Source organism: Pinus tabuliformis, chromosome 3_2, assembly GCF_031772625.1.
Source record: "Pinus tabuliformis cultivar Carrire ecotype Pingquan chromosome 3_2, CPIR1, whole genome shotgun sequence".
Classification (NCBI taxonomy): domain Eukaryota; kingdom Viridiplantae; phylum Streptophyta; class Pinopsida; order Pinales; family Pinaceae; genus Pinus; species Pinus tabuliformis.
In genome coordinates this window covers 695,754,186-695,763,354 of record NC_142302.1, presented here as the reverse complement: position 1 = coordinate 695,763,354, position 9,169 = coordinate 695,754,186, and positions in this window count along the sequence as shown.

Below are 9,169 nucleotides of genomic sequence, written 5' to 3'. Positions count from 1 at the left end.
TCTAATTTATCATAGGTCTCTTCCTTTTCCATTATCTTGTTGTTCAATCATATTCCATCTTGTTTGCTTCTTCCTTTTTAGTTTTAAGAGAGATGATTTCTTATGATAACTTTCCATTATTTTACGTTATTTTTTCATTCTCTTCAATGAAACTAATCAATAATTCATCCACATTTCCTTCTTCTTATTCTTCTTTAGATATATTATTTTCATTTGTGAAGGCCATAAATAATTATTCTCTACTTCCCACATAATCATCATCAGAATCAGAATCATCACTATCTAGCTTGGAGAAGAAATTTCTTTCATTTGATCCTTCCTTCTTGAATGTTCTTTTCTTAGGTTCATCTTCACTAGAATGATCATTGTCTTGTTTAGATAAGTGATTTTTATTTAAACCTTTATTTTTGAAAGACCTTATTTTAGGTTCATCTTGATCATCACTTTCATCCTTGAAAGGAAACTTTCTAGAATAATGTCTGAATTTTCCACATTTAAAATAAGTGAGAGGGTACTTACCTTTTTTTCCGGATCCTTTCTACAACTTCTACAAAAAATTCGCCAATTCCACTTTAGTATTAGAATCGTCATTGTTGTAGTCACAAGTCTTCCCCTTCCTTGATGTTTTTGATTCTTTGAAAGAAACTTATTTGCGATTTCAATTTCTTATTCTCATTTCATATGCAATAAGAATTACACGAAGCGCATCCATTTTCAGGTCTTCTAAGTCCTTCATTTCTTATATGGCACTAGGTTTGACATAAAAGAAGTCTAGAAATTATCTTATAATTTTCTGGACAATTTATTCTCCTTGATGTCTTCACCTAGTCCTTTGAGAGATTTTACAATTAATGTCTCCCTCTTCATTTGTTTTGAGACTTTCAAACTGCCTTCTAAAGTTTTGGAGCTTTATCTTCTTGACTTCATCATCTCCTTCATAGATGCTAATGAGCTTTTGCGACATCTCTTTAGTTATTTAAATGTTCATCACTTCTGTGAATTATAAAACTGATAGACCACCTGTTGTATAATTCAAAGCCTATGCATTTTACACATAGGATTTTTTCTTGTCAGGATTTGTTGGAAGAGAAAATGGGATCTTTTATCCATTTGTGATATATTTCTAAACTTCACCTACAACATAAATTAAATAAAAATCCATTCTAACTTTCCAAAAGGTAAAATGTGTTCCATGAAATTGGGGGACCCTAGTATCCTTACTAGCCATTGTGATTAAAAAATTATTCTTCTAGTTAGTTTTTTCTTTGAAGAAGATGGATTTGATATAAATTGTCTGAAATAATGAGGAAGGGTTGAATCAATTATTATTTTATGTCATTTAATACTTTATCAAAAAATAAATGAGGACGCAATAGATATAAGATTATTAATTTTATTCATCAAAATTGTGAGCACTCTAATCCTTTTATACAAAAAATTAGGCTCCATATTGTTCAAAAAAATATTTAACTTTTTCAAGCTCCATCGTTGAATAGATCCAAGATCCTACTTGGTAAAAATGAGGACTCCAATCCTCTCAACAACTTGCAAGCTCCAACTTGGTCAAATAAGGACTCCAATACTTTCAACAAATCCAAGCTGCAACTTAGTAAGATCAATAACTTTAAAGGAAATTATTTACTTAAAAGAGGCCTTCAAAATATATTTAATAGTGCTTTAGGAAAATTTTCAAGAGTACACCAGCAACTCTACAATGCTTCGTCAACAGATCTTCAAAATGCTTCAATAATTCTCCAAAATTGCTTCATTTTATCTTAAAAGTTTCTTCTTAATTTTATTCAAGGATAAGTTCAACAATAATCTTCAAACATACTCCATGGATGGCTTCATCAAGAAATATTCAAAAGTGATTCAAAATTGCTTCAATAGTCTAGCTATTGAATTTACCTCTAGTGTGCTTCTAGGTGTGTTTCTTAAGGGCTAACTCAAATATTTAATAATAGGTCATGAGTGGCTCCAAAGTCTACTCCAAATGAAGTCAAATATCTTACAAAAAGATGGTATAAGCCAAAATTCTACTACTCCACAAGACCAAATGCAATAGTCTGTCATAGGTTCAAGATGCCGATAGGTAGGTTTGTAATTGAGGACCGAAACTATCTCCACAACGAAGAAATTATAGAGGTCTAGTATAAGTATGAAATTACTTACTCAGGTCCAATATTTACAAGAGTATTCATCAGGGCTGAGCCATAGGTAAGTCTGTAATTTATGGCTAAAATTGTCTCTACAAGGGCTAAATTTTCTATAAAAAAGAGGCTTGAATATGACAATTCCAAGTTCCAATAACTATGCTCAAGTTCTGGTACAAACAAAGGCCTATGGTTTTCTCCAAGAGAGGACTCTAAACAATTGTTGGAACAGGTCAAATCTTTGCTTGAGTGGGGGCCAAAAACATTCTCAAAGGTTTTCTTAATATGAGTGTATAGGGGTTGAAATATACTTGGAAAGACAACTTCAATATCTAATCCAAAAACTATAAACCCTCCAATTTGGTTAAAAAACATAGAAAAATGACCAAATTGTTCCCTTATATTGCTTTATCTTCTTTCCAAGTTCATGAGCTATAAACTCCACCTCAGGTCAAACTCCTCCTTATCTTTCTTCAATGAATTCGATGGAGGAAATGAAGGAGCATAGCTTCTATTTATACTTGTTTGACCATATTATGAATAAGAACATCACTTGGAGAGGGCCAACTTTTGTTCATGTAGGCCAACATGAATGGAGACAAAAAAAAATATGGTTCTTTAACATAGACAATTAATACCTTCAAGACATAAGAGTTAGAGGGTGAGAAAATACTTGTTTGAAAGGTGTTGAATTCCTCTACAATCCTATGTCACAATCATATCAAGATGTTGTTTCCTTTGATATAAATAACAACAATTCTTCCAACAATCGAGAGATAATGATTGTAAATGGTATAACCAAACCCATTTTTCAGCAGATATCCACCTTATACTAAAAAAATGTGCTAGAAAGGGGTTTCAATTGTTTGTTATTCAACTAGAGAACAATTCCCAAGAAATAAAACCTAGAACCTTAGATGATCTAGAAGTGATTTAGGAATAAAAATATGCATTTGTTGATGAGATTCTTGGACTAACACCTAAGAGAGATATTTAATTCTCTATCAAACTAGTACCTAAGTTCACACCAGTGTCTAAAGAACCTTCCATGATGAGTGTGCCAAAGTTAATTAAGTTGAAAATTCAGCTGAAAGGATTATTAAATTAATGTTATATCATAATGAGTGTTTTCCCATGGGGATCACCAGTTTTATTTATTAAAAACAAGGATGCTACATTTATATTAAGCATTGATTAGATGAAGTTCAATAAATTAATAATTAAGAATAAATATACACTACCTAGAATTGATGATTTATTTAACCAAGTGAGAGGAGCAACTATCTTTTCTAAAATAGACTTAAAGTCTAGACACGATCATTTAAGGATTAAAGGTGAATATATTCCTAAAACAACATTCAAAACTATATATGGAGACTATGAATTTACAGTATTTCCATTTGGACTTAAGAATGCACTAACTATCTTTATGTGCTTGATGAATAATTATTTTAGTCAGGATAAATTTGTGTGAATTGTTATTGATGATATTTTGATATATGCTAATACATTGAAGGAACATAAAAGATATTAGAAACAATTTTTCAAAAACTTCAGGAGCATCAGTTCCATGCTAAGCTCAGTGAGTGAGAATTTTACGAGGATAAAATATAGTAGATGAACACCTAATTTCTAAGGATGGGATAAATGTAGATCATGAAATAATAAAATCCATTCTTAACTGGCCAATTCCTATAGATGTGGTAGAGGATAGATTGTTTATGGGTATCATGGGACATTTCTATAGATTCATAAAGGGATTCTCTAAATTGGCTTATCCCATAAATTCCCCATAGAATAAGGGGGTACACAAAAATGTCAATATATTTTTAACTATTTGAAGCATTTTCTCACTATTGCACCTATGCTTAAAATAATTGACCTTGACAAATATTTTACAATTTGTATTGATGCTTACTTGTAGGGCTTAATATGATTTCTAATGTATGAAAATGATGTGGTACCTTACAAATATAGACAAATAAAAGACCACCAAAAGAATTATGCATTATATGACTTGAAATTAGTTGTAGTTATCCATGCACTTAAGAGTGGAATCATTATTTAATTGGTAATAAGTTTATACTAATCACTAATCATCTTAATTTAAAATACTTTTTTAGTCAGCTTCACATTAATGCTAAAAAATCCATGTGGATGGATTTCTTGAGTGAATATTACTTCACTATTAAGCATATTATGGGGAAGGGAAATAAAGTGGTTGATTTGCTAAGTCAATGTTTGAAGCATATCAGCAAGGCAGCAATAAATAGTATGGAAACATATTTTATAGAACAAATCAAAATAGTATCTTCGGAAGACAAAGTTCATAGTCAAATTTGGGAAAATATTAAAGATAAAACTAATCATGTAGAAAAGATAGAATTTTCAATAAATGATAATGATTTGCTAACGTTGTTGGGTTGTGTTATATTCTTCCCACGACTAACCGACGTAGTGAACCAGGGGGTTAGAGGGGGGGTGAAGCCCCCCTTTCGTTGTGTTGATTGTGCAGCGGGGGGGTCACAAGGGGGGCGGCAGCCCCCCCTATCTAGGGGGTTTGAGGGGGGAAGGTAGCCCCCTTCTACGGGGTCTGGGGCAGTGCCCCAGGAATTTTTTTTTTGGACCCTATATTAGGTTGGGCGAACTTACCTGTGGTTTTCGGTCCTTGGTTTTGGACGCGGTGGTTTTTCGGTCCATGGTATTGGATGCTTCGGCATGTATAAAAATGTATTGTAACATTGAAAGGAGTATAATGAAAAATCAAGCTGGTAGTCCCAGTTTTGAGATCCAGGGGAAAATCTCTGTGTATATGTGTTTTATGTGTTATGCTCTCGCATTGTTTATTTTTTTGTGATTTGGAATTCGTATGCAGGTAATTTTTGTACGGGGTTAAAACCTACATTTGGTATCAGAGCTGTTTCGGCTTCAAGGGGATGTCTTTGTTGCTGAGGGGTTTCACTCGGGCCTATGGTAGACCCTGTTTAATGGGAGATCTACGAGATTGATTCTGGTGGTGAAAGAAGATGGCGAGCAGCGGAAAGATAGAGATTGAGAAGTTCAATGGTCAGAGTTTTGTGTTGTAGAAACTTAAGATGGAGGATCTGTTGGTGGATAAAGATCAGTGGATCGCAGTAGATCCAGGTACTAAACCAACAGGAGTGACTGATGAAGAATGGAAGAAGTTGGATCAGAAGGCAAAGAGCACAATACGATTGTGTGTCTCAGATTCAGTATTGCTGAATGTATCAAGGGAAGCTACGGCGAATGCTTTGTGGGACAAGTTATGGACTTTGTACAATCTAAGTCTCTGGTGAATAAATTGTTCTTGCGGAAAAAGTTGTATAACCTGAGGATGAAAGATGGAGACTCGGTGACGGAGCATCTGAACACATTTAATATTGTGGTAAGTCAATTAGCGTATGTTGATATTAAAATTTCAGATGAAGATAAGTGTATTAGTTTGTTTTGTTCTCTACCAGATTTGTGGGATAGTCTGGTTATTGCAATAGGTAGCAATGCAACTGCTTTGCAATTTGATGAAATAGTCTCAGCCTTGCTGACGGAGGAGATGAGACGGAAAAATATGGAGAGACAGAATGGTGATGCCTTGTCTGTACGAGGATGGTCCCAGAATAGAAACAAAAATAAGTCATCGAGTGGGAGATCTAAATCTAGAGGGAGATCTAAATCTCTAGGAAAACCTGTAAAGGTGGTGTGCTGGAAATGTAGAAAGGAAGGGCACTTCAAAAGGGACCGTAAATCTAAAGCTCCTGATAAAGGAAAGGGATCTGATGATGCTCGTTCTACAGAGGTGAAAACCACCTCAGATGAAGGTGGGGATGTGTACTTGGCTTCTTCAATTACACATGTAGATCATGAGGCATGGTTGATTGACTCAGGTGCATCCTTTCACTTCACTCCCCATAGAGAGTGGTTCTACGAGTATGAGAAATACGATGGTGGTGATGTCTTCTTAGGAGATGATAGGAAGGCTAGAATCATTGGTCGCAAAAAAGTAAAGTTGAAGTTGCAAGGTGGAAGGGTTAGAACACTTTCGAGTGTTCTGCATATTCCTGCATTGGCCAGAAATCTGATTTATGTAAGAAAGTTGGATGATGCAGGTGTAAAAACAGTGTTCGAGAAGGATACCTGCAAGATGGTTCGGGGAGCACTAGTATTGATGCGGGGAGTTCGGGCTGGAACTCTGTACAAGCTGCAAGGTAGCACTGTTGTTGATGGGTGTAACAGTTTTGTAGTTCCTGAAAGTGGAGCTAAAAATCTAGTGGTCTCTGGGGAGAAGACCATATTGTGGCATCAAAGGCTTAGACATATTGGAGAGAAGGGCCTTCGAATACTTCATGGTAAAGGTATGGTAGAAGGTATGAGTAATAGCTCTCTGGATTTTGATTTCTGTGAAAATTGTGTATATGGGAAGTAGAATCGAGTGAGATTCCCCTCTGGTGCTAAGAGGGCGAAACAGATATTAGAGCTTGTGCACAGTGATGTGTTTGGACCTGTGAAAGTTCCATCACTGGGTAAGTCTGTGTACTATGTATCATTTATGGATGACTTCTCAAGGAATACATGGATATATTTCCTTAAGAAGAAATCTGAAGTCTTTGACAGGTTTAAAGAATTTAAGGCTCTGGTGGAAAATCAAATAGAGAAGAAGATAAAGGTGTTGAGGACAGATAATGGTGGAGAGTTTTGCAGCAAGGAATTTGAATAATTCTGTAAGAAGTGTGGTATAGCATGGCAGAAGACTACTCCATATACACCTCAACAAAATGGAGTCACAGAAAGAATGAAAAAGACATTGATGGAAAGGGCAAGAAGCATGCTCAGTGGTGTCGGGTTAGGACAGGAATTTTGGGCAGAGGCGGTGGATACTGCATGTTACTTGGTCAACAGGTCACCTTCATCAGCGTTGGAGGATAAGACTCCACAAGAAGTATGGACTGGTAAGAAACCCTCTCTTTCACATCTGAGGGTATTTGGATGTGATGCATATGTACATGTTCCAAAGGAGAAACGAACCAAGTTGGATAGTAAATCTGAAAAGTGCATCTTTATTGGGTATAAGGATGGTTTAAAGGGTTATAGGCTTTTGAACCCAGTCACACGGAAGGTTGTGTACAGTTGAGATGTGGTGTTCAGAGAGGTAAAAGATGTTATTAAACGTGAAGTCCAACCAAAGGAACCTGAGAAGATAGAGTTTGAGCTAAAGGAGGAAGAATCAGACTCTGCAGTAGAGGAGGAATCAGAAGATAAAGAGCCACAAACTCTGGCTGTGAGAAGATCAGTTAGAGAAAGAAGGCAGCCAGAAAGGTATAGTCCTTCTGCTTTTTGTTCAAATTTTTCTTTGTTTGTTACTGATGATGATCCCAGAACTGTGAAGGAAGTAGTAGATTCAGAGGATGGAAAACTCTAGAAAGAGGCCAAGGTTGATGAAATGGCATCTTTGCACAAAAATGAGGCTTGGGATCTGGTGGAGTTGCCAGCTGGAAGGAAACCCATTGGTAGCAAATGGGTGTTTAAAAAGAAGACAAATGCAGAAGGGAAGGTGGAGAAATAGAAAGCTTGGTTGGTAGCAAAAGGTTGTTCCCAGGTGCTGGCAATTGATTTTGGTGATATTTTTTCTCCTGTTGCCAAGGTAACTTCTATTAGGTTACTTTTATTTGTTGCTTCTGCTTTTGATTTTGAGGTAGAACAAATGGATGTGAAGACAACATTTCTTCACGGGGATTTGGAAGAGGAAATCTACATGAAGCAACCTGAAGGCTTTGCGGTGAAGGGTAAGAAAGAACTCTTATGCAAGTTAAAGAAGTCTCTGTATGGGTTAAAACAGTCACCAAGGATGTGGTATTAGAAATTTGATACATTTTTACGGGGACTTGGCTTCACCAGAAGTAAAGCAGATCACTTTGTGTATTGTAAATTAATTGGTGACCGTGTTATTTATCTAGTCTTTTATGTGGATGATATGTTGCTGGTTGGAAATGACAAAGAAATTATCCAGGACTTGAAGACCCAATTGTCCTCCAAATTCTACATGAAAGATCTTGGTGCTGCAAACAATATTTTGGGCATGGAAATTAAAAGAGATCGGGCAAAGAGGAAGCTATAGTTAAACCAGAGGGAGTATGTCGAGACAATACTACAGAGGTTTAATATGCAGGATAATATATCGGTGAAGGTTCCTATTCTTGTAGGTGTGAGGTTATCTACTGAGCAGTATCCCAGGACACAAGAAGAGGAAGAGGACATGTCCCGTGTTCCATATGCGAGTGCAGTCGGTAGCCTGATGTATGCAATGGTCTGTATTAGACCAGACATTACACATGCAGTGGGAGTATTAAGCAGGCTTATGTCAAAACGAGGGAAGGAGCACTAGACAATAGTGAAGCGGGTTTTCAGGTATTTGCGTGGCACTAGTGATTATGGTTTGTGCTACCAAGGAAGACCAGGATTGGATAGAGTGTTGGATATTCGTGGCTTTATTGATGCAGACTGGGCTGGAGATCTGGATCAGAGAGTATCTACAAGTGGGTATGTGTTTAACCTATTTGGAGGTGAAGCCAGTTGGATGAGTAAGAAACAATCTATAGTGGCACTATCAACTACAGAGGCAGAATACATGGCAGCCACTCATGCAAGCAAGGAAGCAGTTTGGTTGCATAGATTGTGCTCAAGTATGGGGTTAGTATAGGGAGCTATAAGAATAGACTGTAACAGCCAAAGTGTAATTTTCTTCGCAAAGAACCCTACTTATCATTCAAAGACAAAGCACATTGATGTTTAGTATCACTTTGTGAGGGATATGATAGAAGACAAAAAGGTGTTGCTGCTAAAGGTGGACACTTTGAAGAATACTGCAGATGCATTGAAAAAATCTGTGAGCTCTGAGAAGTTCTCTTGGTGTAGAGAAACAATGGGCATTTCAGGGCTGGAAAAATGACTAAGCTCTCCTGTGGGCCGCTATGGAAAGAAAACAACAAGTGGGAGATTTTTGG